Source organism: Neodiprion virginianus, chromosome 4 (assembly GCF_021901495.1).
Source record: "Neodiprion virginianus isolate iyNeoVirg1 chromosome 4, iyNeoVirg1.1, whole genome shotgun sequence".
NCBI lineage: Eukaryota > Metazoa > Arthropoda > Insecta > Hymenoptera > Diprionidae > Neodiprion > Neodiprion virginianus.
The window spans coordinates 20,908,920-20,926,025 of record NC_060880.1 but is presented as its reverse complement, the minus strand read 5'-3'; the positions used below and the strand labels follow the sequence as shown (position 1 = coordinate 20,926,025).

The 17,106-nt window shown below is 38.5% G+C and overlaps 1 protein-coding gene across 6 annotated transcripts in view; it reads right to left on the bottom strand.

The window, feature by feature from the left end:
• The window catches only part of LOC124303059 (carbonic anhydrase-related protein 10), a 91,648-nt gene that overhangs the window by 32,261 nt on the left and 42,281 nt on the right, over positions 1–17,106 (bottom strand). The gene's annotated exons all lie outside the window — the stretch shown is intronic.

Below are 17,106 nucleotides of genomic sequence, written 5' to 3'. Positions count from 1 at the left end.
ATTGTACTTTACACTCGGGAATCGAACCGAATTATGAGAGTGCGGGAAAAAAAAAATAGAACCAAATATAAGAAACAAGGTATATACATACAGAGCGAATTGCTAACGACAGAATGGTCAGTCATCTGCTACAGTTTAATGCGCATGCGCTATAATCCGGGAGCAGTTGTTTGCCAGGGTGACCAACCGTCATAAATTTAGACGACAGTTCGCCGCGATATGTGTAACCTAAAAAATATTGACAGCTGTCTGTGTTGAGCGCAACTGCCAGCGAAAATTGTCAAAATTTTCGAGGTTACGTTCATGACGGTTGGTCACCCTGACAAAACAACTGCTCTTGGATTGTAGCGCGCATGCGCATTTAACTGTAAAGGAAGAGGATCCCCGTTCTATCGTTAGCAATTCATTCTGTATATAATGAGTATGCGCGAAAAATTGGCACGATTTTATACGTCGCTGAGATTTGAAAAGGCTGACATTAATTTGTAGAATATTATATATGACGGAAAAGGGATGCGAAAAGATTGCGCAAGATGGATGTCAGGGGTTAATTTCATTGGAGCTGAGAAGCGAGTTTTCAGACGAGAGTGGGATTTGATTATTTTGCACTACGGGTGGCAGAGAAGGGGGAAAATCTCTTTCCGACTTTTTTCTATTATTTCCCCATCATTTGTCGCTATCAATCGATTAGCCATCCCGAGGCGAATAAGAATCTCGACGTTTTCACCCGGCTCGGCGTCATCAATATCCTCATTCATTATTGTCTTGACAGGGCGGCGAGGGTCCGTCACTCCCGTTTTCACTCTACTCTCTTCTTCTTCTTCTTCTTCTTCTTCTTACTTTTTTTTATTCTTCTTCTACTCTCGGCGTCCCGTTATAAATTTCTCCCTATCGTTGTAAAGATTCACAGGAATTTTCTATAACATATCCGATAAAATGCGTTTTTTTTTTTTTTAACCTTCATATATACATCCTCGAAAATTTGTATGGACACAAAATATCCAAAGAAGAAATGACGATATTCCGGAATTGGGACGCGGAATTTTGTAATGCGTATCGAGCAGAGAAATCAAAAGTGATTGTATGATATCCTTTCTTCTGTTGAATTAAAATTAAAATATTAGACAAAAATACGGCAGGCTTAAAACTACAACAACGTGACCTGATACGTACTTATACATTACAAAACCTTTAAAATTCAATTCCTCGTAACATTTGCATATATCTTTTATGGATGGATCCTCGCAGTCTACGAATGAAACAAATTAATAAACGGCAAGAAGCAATCTTTTCAAATAAAATCACACTGCAAATGTGCTCGCAAATTTCTTCAACACAGTAAAGAGAGAAACACTTGTCCTGCAGAGCTTTCACTCCCATCTTTCGCACCCTCGACTTTCGACTCTCGACTCGAGTCTTCAGTTTACTTCATCTCTGATCCGTGATTAGAATCAGTGCCAACATCACCGTCGTCGTCGTCGTCGTCGTCGACTTTTCTTGCGGTGTTGACGAGACTCGACGAGACTTTGGGGTCGCGATGGGGGCGAGAGAACCGAACAAGGGAGGAAAGAGGAACTCTCGTGGCTTTTACCGCGTCCCAACCAGTTGAGCTAAGTGGCGAAAAGCACCCCCGACGTTTTATCCACCCCGCGACACGCGCCTCTGCTTTTGCTATTGCTTTCGCTTTCGCTTCTCTTCGTCTCCCGGCAAATTACAGCTCCGCATACGGACGGACAGGCAAAAATATATATCCGTAACTGGATATCATGTACACTCAAAATTTTCGTGTCTCCACCTGTACAATGTCGGAGGTTTTGCTTTTACGTTCGCAGTCGACAATTTCACCGTTTTTGGTTTTTGTTTCTCATTAATTGTAGAAAAAAAGATACATCGAAAGGTGTCGCTGATGCTGATTTAACGTTAAACTTAATTAAAAAAGTCTCTGCGCATACTGGAAATTTTTTTAAATACACAGAACTCAAACCCTGAATGACAAATTTCAACGAATTAACAATATCAGAGAAATCACATTATCCCCGATTTTTTTTTTTTTTAACTAAAATATCTTCATTACTTGACCAATTATGATGAACAATGGCTTGTTTAATTTGTAAAGAAATTCCCCGCAAATGATCTAGGTTAAATTCAGTTAAACAATAACAACAGCGATGTTATCTTTTAGAATCGTCAGCTTGTTAGAAATTGTAAATTATTACAACGATTCCAAACACTCGGATCCGATTTTTATTTAAAAACATGACAAGCTAAAAATAAAAAAATGTATCTGAGAGAAGATTAGTAGGAAATTTATTCGCGTTCGGAACAAGCAGTTTTTCACTAAAATCTTAAGAATGTTAGGAATTTTTCGGTAAAAAAAAAAAAAAAAAAAATAGTAAAACGTGTTCAAGTACGGTTGAAAAGTAGCATTTTAAAATTGTTTTCCTGTAACACGGATATATTTTTGATTCGATACCTTAATCCGATTAGTTTCAGCTCCGTTTAGTGAACTTATAAATTGTCTAATATTTACGCTGGCCTAGTTTCGCGAAAATCATCTTTCGGTCATTTTAGTTTTCTCAGTAATAATAATTTGTCTTTCACCCCGAGACTTACTAATCCAGAAAGTTGGTTCAGACATATCATTTATTTTTTCTACGCCTGATAATTAATTATTGGTTGCGGAAATGTCTCGTAAACTTTGGTAGAAAAATGTGACACGCGTTATCTTGACTTCTCAGAGACACGCTGGCCGGAAATTTTCCACCCCTAGGCGTGTAGCCATCCTATGCACGTGCCCGCAAAATGTATTAATGTATGCATATGAATTCCGAACGGCGAACGCGACGAAAGAAAGAAGGTATACATAAATATAGAGGGGATGCTTTTAAACTGGAGAAAACCCGGCGCACGAACCTCGGTGAAAAACATCTTAATTGGACTGAGCGCCCTGCGGTTCTCCCTCAGAGTGAACGAAGCTCGCTACCCTTGAGCTTTCGTCATTAGAACCGAGTCTATTCGCATCGAATGGCGCCTCGGTCGCCAAAAAATGTTCCACGTGATGCAGATGCAAGTGCAGATAATGCTTCAGGGCGAACAACGGATTGCAACAATTATCAACAAAAAACACAGCGAGTATCTCTTTTTCACATTTGCTTGCCCGTATGCGAGGGGTGAATTTTCCAGCTTCCGTATGCACGAATGCTCCGCGCGACTCGTGTAATCGAGATAGAAGTATGAAGAGTGGGGGATTTTCATTACGAATCGGAAACTGCACAATAGGGATCAGATTCTCATTTCAGGTGGGTTTAGAATTTTCCAAGTTCGAAACACTCGATTCGGTTCGAATAAACGGAAGGACTACGTATAACTATGTGCACAAATTTCTCCAGGCTAATTAGTAAATTGTCGGTAAGTATTTGAGACATGTCGAAGATTAATGAGAGATACACAGAGAGAGAGAGAGAGAGAGAGAGAGACGAGGCGGAGAAACAGGGATAAGTTGGGATCTCGAGGTGTGAAATAGGTAATAATCAGACCGTCTTCGGTCGTACGGAGGATATGTAGAACAGAGAGATCGCGATGATGGTTGGCAGAGTAATTGAAGCAGGTGTCGAATGAACTTTGCAGCGAGGAAGGAACGGGCGGAGAGGGAGGAAAGGTAGAAAAGGGGAGGGTAAGGTTTGGCGAGGAGCTTGTTAGCCTTAGCCTCCCGCCGCACTTAATCACTTTTGCTAATTGCAGAATGATTGCTCGCGGGGCTTGAAGTTTCAATAATAGGGTTGTTTCCTTCCTTCCACCGCACCGACAACTTGCCGGAGGTTTGGCCTCCGCCTCCCGCCTCCAGCTGCAAGCTCGGGCACGTGATAAATGTGATAATGGTCTTCCTCTCCCTGCCGTGATAAGAAAGTAATCACTACTCCTCCGCGTGGTATCCAATTCCCAACCCCTCGACACTCCCGATAACCTCGCCTCGCTCCTTCAAACTCACATCGCGGGGTCGCCGTCCAAGTATTAATCCGATTTTTTCATTATAATACAGAAAAGTCAAAAAGTGGTCGGACTTTAACTTTTTTCTGACGTAGGTACTTTTGGTCTTGCGAGATTTGGGAAAAATCAATGTTTATATCGATGGTTTGGGCTTCCTAACCTAACCTAACCCAACCTAACCTACCCATAATAAGTATCGTGACCTGAGTTCGTTCAACCTGAGTCATCCTGACCCAAGTTCGCCTGACTCAAGTTCGTCTAACCTAAGTTATCTTAATCCACCAGTAGGTTTTTGATCAGTTCAGAATCATCCAACACGTCTAAATAACTTGTCTCTGGAGATCCGATTTTTAGGAAAAATTCACGGTGATTTGCATGAGACACCGATAACAAATAAAAGCAAGGCATTGGTGAATAGGTGAGTCCATTTTGAAGCGAAATCAGTCACTTGTTTTGGGGATTTTCGAAGCACCTTTGGTCTGATTAAAATTTTTTGGCAGTCATTTTGTTGAGAAGGCTTGCATTTTGTTATTTGTCATTAAGATATCATGCGAATCACAGGTTATGAAACTCAAACCATCGTCAACAATCATGCATTTTTACAAATCTCTAAGACTAAGAGTTTGCTGGAAAAAAATAAGAATCTGAACAGTATTTAATTTTTCTGGATTATTGGAAGTCTAGTTGTACCGAGGTTCTTCATTTCTTAATTTGTCAAAAATTGACACTTTTCATAGATTTTATTACGAGATGATTGCACGTTGTGTATTCGTCAAACCGTTATAAGTTCTTCAGCCAATAAAATCCTTCTAAAATTATAAAAATAGAAAGTACTGGAATTTTGCACAAAGGCTTGAATTTCAATGCATCGATTGAAATCGTCTCCGTGTTGTCAAGAATTTCGTAAATTAGTTCGATTTCATTTTACGATAACTTGTTAGTTTTCAGTAAAAAGTTTTCTGTACAAAGCCACTGAAACAGATGCCCTTTCCGTTGTAGAACATTTAATTCAATGTTGCTATCAAACATTCTTGCAATGTTGTGCAAGATATTCTTCGATGCCATTATGACGAAAATAAAGTGTCCCAAAGAATTTGTAGACAATAGCATTCTGAGTAAAACCAGGCAATGTAGAATGAAATCAAACGAATTTCAATTCATTTGAATCAAAGCATCGATAATTAATTTTTTGTTTTTGACCCCCGTATTTTACATTTTAGTATTTCCAAAGAGATCTTGATAGTTTGGAATCATAATCTGACGAACAATCAATTCAGGACTATTTCATAATAAAATTAATAAAAAGCGTCGATTTTTGGCCAACCAACCTCTCAAAAATACCAAAAAAAAAAAAAAAAAAAACGAGAACTCAATAAATGATGAGTCGAAGCTTCAAAAGTTTTTGCGCCATTTACAAAACTCTAGAAAATATCCCGCTTCAATAATCGCCAATAACGAAAGCTCTGGATTACGAAAAAAACATCTACATGTGAGCGTAAAAAATCCTCATTACGAACAATTCCAGTTGAGTTTTGACGATCGAGAGATATTTTCTCGCGGATAATGCTTTCGGCACGATATACCTTTAATAAAAAGCTCGTCTTTCATACAACGTTCGCATGACCGACTGACTGACCCTAATTACACCCGCAAACACCGGCAGGCACTCTCCAAAGTTTGACAAAATATCACGGCACACACCCGGAACGGCAGTGGTTCGAATAATCGTTAGCCCCGTCAGAATGGAATTTAGATTCCTCTGTGTTTTACCCTTCTGACTTTCCTGCCCCCATTTTAGGGCCACAATTATTTGGGAGTCAACGTATCCGGGTCTAAAAATCGTGGACTAATATCCACGTTATACACTTTTTTGATCTTCTTTTTCAAAAATTTTCATTAATACAAATCAGCATTATATTTTCTCATATTCGAAATCAGTTTTGATTTGACCGTGAAAAAAAAAAGCCATCCACATTCATGTAAAATTATTTGTTTATTAAAATCCAGGTATTATTTTTATATAGTTCTGTCGCAGTTCGGTAAACTTTTACGAACGGAACGAAAGGATTGTAAAAAAAAAAACAGAAAATAATTTATGCTGAAAAATGGTAGACGGGGTGAAATTAATACCACATATGCAGAAATAGTAATCTGGAGAACACGAGACGACGGTTTTTGCCTAGCTCATGCTGAGGGTGAAATTTGCACCCCTGTTAAGTTCATTTATCTCGGTCTGCCGCAGCTATATGTTATACACAATATATATATATATATATATATATATATATATATATTGTATAGATGTACAACGCGAGTAGGTGTAGATGCTCGTTCTATTCGCGAACCACCCCTGCGTGTTGACCGTACGAATTGAAATAAATGAGATTATTTAAATGGCGTAATTTAACGGTGCAGAGGATGACTGTGCATCGCATATATACATATATATATATATTACATATACATGACCAGATAGAAGATATGTACAGAAGAAAAGGAAATGTATAAAAGAATAAAGATACGCCAAAAATTAATGTACAATTTATTTTAAAAGAGAAGAAGAAAAGAAAAGTGTCATACCCTCGATGCCCGATGTCCCTGAATATTAGACTTATTTTGCATCATCTGCTACATTTCATGGATTGATATATCGTTTAGCGACTCTTTTTATGTACGTATAAGTATTTAACAAAGGTTATAATTCCATTTCAATTCGTTCTTATATTTCACTCCAAATATTTTATTATCTCTTATCCGTTTTTGGGAAACGCTCATTCTTGTTTACGTCAACCCTATAATCGAATAATATCAAGGGAAGACTTAACCCAAACAGGTTTACGTGCACGTGCCTACCAGAAGGACCACACCATAGAACGAGTGGTACACGGAGAGACAAATTGTTTCCAGAAAGTCCTATAATTGCTGACATCTTAGGGACATATCGACATTTCTCGCAATATTTCTTACGGTATAAAGAAAAGTCGTTATTTGAATACTACGTTTTATTAGTTCACCAGAGCAAAAAGTAATAAATGCGCATCGCTGGTTATAATCCGCAAGTAGGAAAAATGAAAGTAGTGAAGGCTACTAAAGAAATAGGAATAACGAACTAGCGAATTAATATTTCTTCCATCAAAATACTGATGTAAGTTCCCCATAACGAACAGCAGTGTAAGGTGGATGCGATACATCTTGGGCTAACTGTATCGAAATACAACACAAGTCGAGAAATTGTGTTAAAAAGATTCCCAGCGGGAATAGTAAATTCATCGACGAAAATTTTCGACTAAATTCGATACTCACCGAGCTTCGTAGTTTAAATTCCATGCTGACCATTGATTTTTCACGAGATTTGAGTTTGGCAGGGTTAACTTCGCCTGCGCTCATTATTATATATGGCTACACACAGATACGTAGATTCTCGCTAGCGCTGCAAATTATCATCAGGTAGTGTATAACGAACCGCGTTTATAACATGAATATGTAACTGGAATTCGTCCGGACTACCGAGCGTATAGCTAAGAGTAACAAGCAAGGTATTCCAGGTCGATATTTCCGATTTGATTTCTTTCGTAATATGTTACAGTAGACTGAAAACCAAGTGACACGAATTTTTTTTTTTATCTGCCATTAAACACTTTAAGGGGGTAAAACTACCCTCCAAAGTGAGGCATGTCAAGGGGCGATTTAGCGGTTTCACCCGCAAGAACATAATATTTTTCAACCGATCCAACTGGAAAAGTTTTCTCATAACGAGAAATGAAAAATGTAATTTTCTCAATAAGAATAAAAAAAAAATAAAAAATAAAAAAACCCGCCAAATCGCTCCTTGACATGCTTACCTTACTTTCGAGGGTTGTTTCACCCCTTTAAAGTGTTTAATGGTAGGTAAAAAATACCTGTCGCTCAGTTTTTGGTCTACTATAACATATTGTTACAAAAGAAATGAAATCGGAGATATCGACCTGGGATACTTTCCTTGTAAGATAGGTTAGATCGAAGCTAAGTTAAGGTTAAGCTTAGATAGACGAAGAAGTAAATACGTAATACTAATTGTCACATTCAATGTAAATATAATATCTGCCGTCCATTCCCCATATGTATACCATACATACGGTTAGTAAAAAATGGATTCAGTAAATTGATGCGACTAGCAGACGCTCTAAAATCTCTTTGAATTAATGCTGTACAATTCTTCCAAGATTTACTGGTAAAACTTGCAAAAATAACGTCACATTTTCCAAGGCACGATGACAAATCGCTTGGCGCTGCGATTTTCCCATAGCAACTTGGAGTCACCACTGCTAATTGTCACATGTTTTACCATCGTTTTTATTGTTCTTAACTTCTCACAAGAAGTTTGTACCGTTGTCTACGACTGAATAGTTATAAAGGGGTTTCTGATTTCAACATGCTTGCCTAGGCAGCTCCTACACACTCTGGAAGTATGTCCAGATTTAATATAAATGTATACAAGGCAAGTACCGAAATTCTTACCCGCATCCGTGGGAAAGGTGGATGCAACGAACCTGACACGCTAGTCCCAGAGGACAGGGGTAGTTCAGGGTGAATAAGAAGGCCCAGAATATTATCTCTACATATGTGAGAATCTTCCGTATTGGTTCAACTTCCATAAAAATGGAAGGAACCAATTAGGAAGCACGTTAGAAAACAACACGCTGACGAACGAATTTCTTAAAAGCGTTCCGTTGATTAGAATCAGGGCAGTTCGAAAGCGTCATCTGATTATAGCGGTTCTTCGAAAACCTTCGATCAGAGCAGTTCGTAAAATATCCTAAATCAAGGCAAGTCCTCTAAAATAAGCCTGATGAAATTTCGTACTTGTCTCCTTATCGAATAATACCATTTTCACAATAATATTCAATAATTGTGACTTTGATTCAGTTGGATTTGAATAAACCTCGTCATTGTGTTTAATTTACATTGTGAATGAACCTAATTAATTACCTTCAACGTGAATAAACCAGACTTGCAAACCTATTAAACTGTCTCCGTACCAATTTTTTATTATATCCACTGGCGCCCTATTTGGCATTGGTGAATTATACTTTTTTCTTTTGAAACCTCTCCATAAATCCACACTGTAAATAACAGGTTGAAAGTGTGGAAATAAACACAATTATTAGAAGAAATTTCATTCATTTAGCCAGAGACAATAATTCAGCTATCGCAGCCAGAGCAATCGTGCGTAAATTTTGTCAGACGATTTATTTAAACTCCGTACTTTTAGAAAAAGTACGAACAACGTAGCAGTTTATACCATATCCAGTCACCGCCGGACACGCAGAGCCGCCCGCAGCGCGAATTATCAAGATCAACGAAACGTAAATGGCACTTTTTTCATCCAGCAGCTGATTCCCTCTCAACACAAGAGCATCACCAAGAGAGAAAAACTCATCGTTCATTTCAGGCGAATCATATTTAAAAACCTTGTCTTAAAACGAGTGTTAAATTATTGTGGTGATTTGATTCTTCCGTGAACAAACAATAATCAAACTCAACCGGTCACAAAAGAAACCTGTGAGACGGAAGAAAAAAAATTTCTGTCAAACGAAAATTCTTCAAAATGCATTTATACTATGAGACGGACAATGTTTTAAGATTCTGCGATACGTCCATTTTGTATCCTTCCTCCGTTTCCATTCAATTTTAATAGTTCTCAGAAAAGACAAATTCGTATTAATACAAATCTAAACGGAAAAAAAAGTCTAGATAGCGAAATTTCTTTCCATCATACAGTGATTGGGTACGTATAATAATGCTTCGAAAAATTTATTCGCTCGTGGCTATTTCAAAATTATTATAATGTTTGGAGGTGAGAAAGATAGAAAGAAAACCGAACCATCGTTTATATTCCGTATCAGCCTTCGCTTGACGCCATGTATACATCTGTGTGTCTATACGTACACCTACGTATGCATGTAACGTAGTTACGCGACAGGGTGGATGGCAGGTGTTGAACGGTGGTCACCGTCTCTCCTTCTACCTCCTCCTCGTTTTGGTATGCATGTATGCATGGAATATGTTCTCTCTCTCTCTCTCTCTCTCTCTCTCTCTGTCTTTCTCTCTTTCCCCCTCTCTTCGTCTTTTCATCCCCCTCTACATGTATATCCAGGGATGCGAACGAATCTCCCCCTTCCGTTCCCCGGAATCCGCCCCGCAAACACGTTGGACGGGAATTCCCGTCCGCAAGTTTAGGGGTACACCACATCGGCATCGATATGCTGCGAATTTCCTTCCCCTTCCTCGCCGTTCTTACCACCAAAATCGACACTTGGACATCCCCGCGTGCCGATCGTATACTGCAGTGACCACCGGACAAATCCGCCTACTGCACCACCGGCTGAAGCTCCGATTCCACGTACCCTTTAACACCCCCAAATCCGACCGCGAATATCGCATTGCCCGAATTCGACCCCTGGCGAATTATGGTGAGGCGGGGAGGGAGGGTGAAAGCAGAAGTCACGATATATCGCGACGGGGTATAAGCGCGTCTGAACATAAAAATCGGACGCGTCGTTATTTTTGAATTCGTCGAAATTCGACCGGGACATTCTCCAGATTGGTTCCAAATAAACGAAAGAAATCTCTCCGAAATCATGCAATTTTTCAATGTCAAATTTCACAGCGATTCCTTGTTGACACTCGTCGTAGTCGGACGTGCTTACGCCCGTTTTATGCCGGTCACTTTTTACACGGTAAATGACTTCACGGCGACATCCGTATGCGGTGGCTAAGTAGAACCAAGCAGTTACAACGGGACTAATAACCAAATAAAACCAAACATTAACGAGACAAGATCACGCGCTGGTGACGATGGCCAGAAAACTACCATTCGCGATGCAAACATTCCCCAGCTGCGATCGCAAAACCCACTAAAAACAATACACTTAACAACAACGCAAGCAGAAGATGAGAGACAAGGCGAGAAATATTCAACGAGCCAGTTCAACAACAACAATGTTGCGAACACCGCAGCACCGCCTACACAGTGGAATAACAACAGTGAGTCCCAAAAGGTGACTAACACCAAGAAGCGACTCGGAAGCCCAAAGGATGACAACGGAAAACTCCAACAACCAAGGGTGAACGCGACTACTATGGCTGAGTAATACTACTGTCGAAACAAATAATAGCTTACTTTCAAAATCCACCCCATGTAGACGACATTGAAACCGATTGGCAGAACGAAAACGAGCCAAAACCATCCCCGATTAATGTAACGGGTGTAACAGAACTACTAGATCAAATAGCTAAAGACGACTGCACGCTAAAAGCCATGAACGGGGAACAGGTCAAGATCCAAGCAAAGGTAAAAAAAAAAAAAAAATGACCTATGATCTGCATGGATCTAGAACCCCGAGAAAACAACAAAGAAATTTATAACATCAAACTACTTATGCACACCGTGGTAGTGATCGAATTACCCCGAGTCAAGAGGGAAATCCCACAATGCACAAAACGTCAAAGGTATGGGCTTACCAAAAATTACTGTAACCAGACACCAAAATGCATCGAGTGTGCGGGAAGCCAACGTACCGAAAAATGCTTCCTTTCGACATTTTTATAATGATACCGAAAGTCGATATTTTTGTTTTTAAATTTTGTATGTATTTAAAATAGTCTGAGAGTTTTCGATTTTAAAAAATAATTTGTTTCTTTTTTTTTTTTAAATAGTCAAGAAGAAAGATGTGCTATCGACTTGAATTTCAATGTCATGTCATTTTCAATTCTTGTTTACTGAAATCCTTCGATATCTGTATTACAGTGCAGTGAAAAAGTAATAGTTTGAAAGAAATAATGTATAGTTCTTTGCTTCGTATTCTTCTATCTTTCTGTATATTAAACTAGTTGTGAAAATGTATATTATATTATTATTATTATAATACCTATTAGGTACGTGCACCTTGAATTAATTTTTTATTCATCAACCTTTGAATAAGATGTTGCGAATAATTCATTTCCTCAGCTTCACACCCAATGTTTATAACAGCATACAGATAAGCATTATACGCAAGTAGAAATAAAGACGAATAAATAAAAGCTGGGTATCATAATGTATAGTAAAATACGGGAAATATAAGTGTCACGTTATCGAATTTGCGTGCATGCGAAACATTTGCTTTACAGACTTTTTGGAATGCAGAAAATTGAGACGTTACAGAAAAGAATTCTGCTATACTCTTATTCATTAAATTCCGACGAATATATCAGCTTTCAGCTTTTCCATTTCTAAATTTTCTGCACATAAAAATACACCTATAAATTTTTAACAGTTTCGGCTTTTTTCAAAATTCCATATTCCCACTCTTGGATTTTCTGAACTTTCGATATTTTTACCACCACCCTTATTTAAAAAAAAGAGTCAAACAAAATTTACCGAAATGTAGACAAGCTTCGTTAATCCTTTGATCGGACTCGAAGTCAGTTCGTAACCGTTGCTGCGGCTAAAACCGGCAAACCTTTCTCTCTGCCCGTCGAGTCGCGTCGCGTCGGTTGTAACAGCGTGTTTATACTGTCCGGGATTGGGTGTATTACGAGCAACACGAGCAATTATCTTAGTTAATTAACAAATTTACAACCATGAAGTTGTTGTAGGTACCCGCGCAACGGTTGCCGCAGCCTCCCTCCACTCCGTTTTCTCCTAACTGGGGCTAGTTCGCACCGCAATTTTCTAAAAGTACCGCAACTACGGTCTGACGGTTCAATTATTCTCTATTTCGTCTATTTCATTTATTTTACCATCCTTTTTTCTTTCTATCCCCCTTTACTTCTATACAAAGTGAATTCCTAACGACTGCGCGGTCCGTCGTCTGCTAAAATTTAATGCGCACGCGCTACAATCCGAGAGCGGCTGTTTACCAGGGCAACCAACCGTCGTCAACGTAACCTCAAAAATTTTGATACAGTTCGCGCTGGGAGTTTTGCTCGACACGATCGACTGTAAAAATTTTTCAGCTCAAATTCATGACGGTTAGTCATTGGTCATCCTGGCAAACAGCCAGGATTGGGAATGGTCATAGTGGTGGAGCTGGAAAAGCATGGCTGAATATTACGTGCACCGAAATGTTCATCAGTTTATTTACAATCAGTGCTCACTTGTTTAACTTCCATGGTATTGAGAAGAAATTTTATCTGCCTTTCCATTTTATTTAAATGACTTTTGGGCTTTAATAATTTATTTAAATTCTAACTAAAACTGGTTTCTTTTTCGGCCACCAGATGTCACAATCAAAGTGATCAGTTGGCAATTATGTATGTGCATATAGGTATGTATGTACGCATGTGTTTGATTAATTTTTTTGTCCGACGATATCTTGAGAGCGAGTTTTCGAATTTCAATAATTTCAGCCTCAGCCGTCGCGAATTTTTTAAACTTGGAACTGATTGGATTTTGGCTTTGACCTGTTCAATACTATTCAAATTATTTACATAACAAAATTCCAAAAAATAAAAGAAACTTAATAAATTCTAGAGAACAGATGAATGAATTCGGATAAAAATTGGTACAGTTAAATTTTTTGGGTCGCTAATCACGAATCTAAAGTTAGATTTGAGAAATTTAAATTCGACGTATTCAATATACTGAAAAAGCTGAAAACATTTGAATTTTGATGAAAAATTCTTACTCGAAAGTTTGATAAACGGCCGATCACGAATCTAAGATCAGATTTGCGAAATTCAATATGGTGGAAAATAAATTTGAAATTATTCGAATTTTGGCATAAATTAGTAGGTGGAGGTTTTTTGGGTCACCGATGGCAATTCCAAGGTCAGACTTGCAAAATTTGTAAAGATGGATCCGTAATAGTAATTGAATATAGAAAAAATCATCATATTTTCATGTAATATGGTACGTGAGGGCTTTTAAATCGTTAATCACGAATCTAAATTTGTAGTTCGAAATTCGAATTTGATATTCAGGTTTTTTTTCTTCGAACTCGGAGGTCACGGCCAGCCTAAAGCCGCTTGTTTCTTATATTTCTCGCAAACCGGGCATATAATATTTTCAAATCTATTTATTAGAAAATATTGGAAACTCATTTCTTCCGTTTCTCTTAATATTCTTTTGCCCACCCTCTGAAAATCTCGAAAGTCTGTTTTCCGACGGATTAAATTCAGCCAATCCCCGCATGAACTAACAACAATAGTTATATTATTATAGTTGTAGCGACGATGCGTGCGCCGCGTTCATGGCACGTATAATAATTCGCGAGACTTCGTGATTCGAGGAAAGTCAAGAAGTCAAGTGGCTCTGTACGGTAAGGCTTAATATGTACCTACATAAGGTAATATAAAGGCAGCCGACGAGGCCAGGCCGAATATAAACATGCAAATGCGTCGAACCGTGCAGCCCTCGGTTTCTCTAACTGTGCACTTTTATGCCATGAAAGCTAGAGGCGGTGTAACCTCTGATCTCCAGCCTAGAGGGCATCCGACATTGCAAGCAACGTCAAACAAGAAACAGCAAAAATACTAGCAACGAAAAAATCACATTACCGTTACTGCTGTTCAATTAACAAAGAAAAGAAAATTGAACCAAAAAGTCTTCGTCGTTCCATTTTCAACGAGGAAGTGAAAAATCAAAGATCAAAAACGGTTAACGATTAATTACGATAAATAAATATTCCCAAAGTCAAATTTTTGTTTCAATTTTTTCTTTCATCAAGGATGGTTTTCGTACGTTTGCTTCATTTCGCAAAAAAATCCCGTATCGCAGCAATTTTCTTACGATTATACGAATGTATGCGTGTAAAAAAAGTTTTAAAAAATAGCAAAAAAAAAAAACTCGTCCGTACGACGCGTGACGACGAATCACTTTCAGCTCACGCGCGACCCCGTTGCATAAGGCAACGCGAATATATCAATCTGCTTCCCGGTTCTGCAGACCTTTGAGTAACTCGCAATGAATACGATTATCTACATATAACTTTGCGCGTGTGCGTGAATATGTAGACATATGTTACATATTTCAAGATATATCCGGTTCGATTCTAAGGAAATCAGTTCCACAAAGCAAATGTTCTAGAGAATAATATTTTCTGTATTATAGACTCGTTTCTACAGAAAATTTTTTTTTTGCACAAAGGAATTCGAGATTCACATCAGAATAATTCTGCATGATTTATTATACACGAGAATTGTTCTGCAGGAAGATTGTCCTACAAAATATTTTTCTATATAAATTTTTCTGAACAATATTTTCCTACAGGTTGTGTACAACAACACACATGAAGAGCAATCATCGAATTGTTAAAATCATAAAATCTAAAGCTCGCTCGGGATCGGATGCCCAGTGTAGCTGGATTTTGTGCTCGTGCGCTCGCTGACTCGTTATCAGTGTTTTACCAGATGATACGAGATTAATGAGACACCCTTACAACCTCGCTGCTCACAAAAAAAAGAAAAAAAAAAAAATTAAAATTCGAAGAAGAAAAGAATGCGCAAACCGGGATTTATATACCCAGTGAATTTTGTTTGCCCTCGCTTCTGACACACACTATACGTGTAGGTACATGCATTAATTATTTCTTCAACACACAATTCTTCGCCATTTTTTCCCCTTCTCCTAAATACCTGTCACATAACGATACTTGTACAATAATACAATTGCTTTATACATATGTGTCTTATGGAAAAAATAATAAATATAAAAAAAAAAAAAAAACTGAGGGGCCGATCAGTTGCAATGGCGAGGTAAAACTTTGTGGCATATAAAGCTACAACGGCAGTGAGAAAGTAGAAGGAAAAAATCAATGACACGTGAGATTGTAACGTGTTTTGGACCATAAGAAGAATCGAGTAGCATAATAACGTTGCACAAACATACGACATGTACGCGTACGCACGTATACATGTGTATTACACTTGCTTGAGTATACGGGGCATTTCACGCGAAATCGACCAGGATCTGACCCTCGACCTTTTGGATTTGTTAGCCAATTTTTTATATCGTTGTTCCAGCTCAAACAGTACGGAAATATTTTTCCAACTTTTTCAAGTAAATTTGTTTTACCGAAAACCAACACGTCTTTGGACGTAATTCAAAAATATGAAAAAAAATTCTGAAAAATCTTGTGGCAGTTATCAAAATTTTAAACCTGTACCCATAATCAGCTAGCATTCGCTTCTACTTTTTTTGAGCTTTTGAATGTAGAAAAAAATGAAATAAAAAAATTAGATTAATTAGGTTGCCGTTCAAACATATTCATACTTAGCCCAAGGTTTGAAGTCATTTCTATTTGCGTGTTGTTTTCAATCGTTTTTCCTTAAAAAGCTGGAAAAAAAAGAGCTGAAGCGAACGCCGGCCCACTCTGGGTCCAAGTTTAAAAATTTCGATGACTGAAACAAGATTTTTGATTTCCTTATCGATTTCCAAATCACGTCCAAAGACGCGTTGACGTTTCTAAAATCCCAAGTGAAACAAGAAATAAACTCAAGAAAATTGTGGAAAAAAAAAAAATCCAGTACTTTTTAGAGTTGCGATAAAAATATAAAAAATCACTGTCAAAATCCACGAGGTCGAGGATCAGACGCTGGTCGATTCCTCGTGGAATGCCCCGTACGAATACAAGCAGGAAAGACATAACGTTGAACGCATAATAAGTTACGACCGATCCGCGGCGATCGGGCTCGGGGTGAAAAAGGCGGGAGAGCGGCGGTAGTTTTCCGCAACCTTCCGTGTAGGTATTTTTTACGACGTAGTCAGGAGGGCGGAGGGTGGCAGGGCAGGGAGTTTGGCCTGGGTGAACCGAAACTGACTGCGGAGCTGATATATATATGTATATGTATATATATATATATATATATTTATATATACATATGTATATATGTATACACAGCGACCAGCCGGCCGACACAACTTCTGCTTTTTAAGGTTACGAGGTACGTATAGTAGGTACGTAGGTAGGTAGGTACGTGCATGTATATTGCACATACACGCCGCATATCATGTATAATCCGCGCCGGCGGAAGAGAACGAGTGCAGGCGGCGCCAGCCGTTACACCCCCCTAACTCAAAATTCACCCCCGACGATCCGCTGCCTACTTCTTCCCGAAGGAACGCGTTTCGCGCCTGACGAGGCAGGGTTCCACACC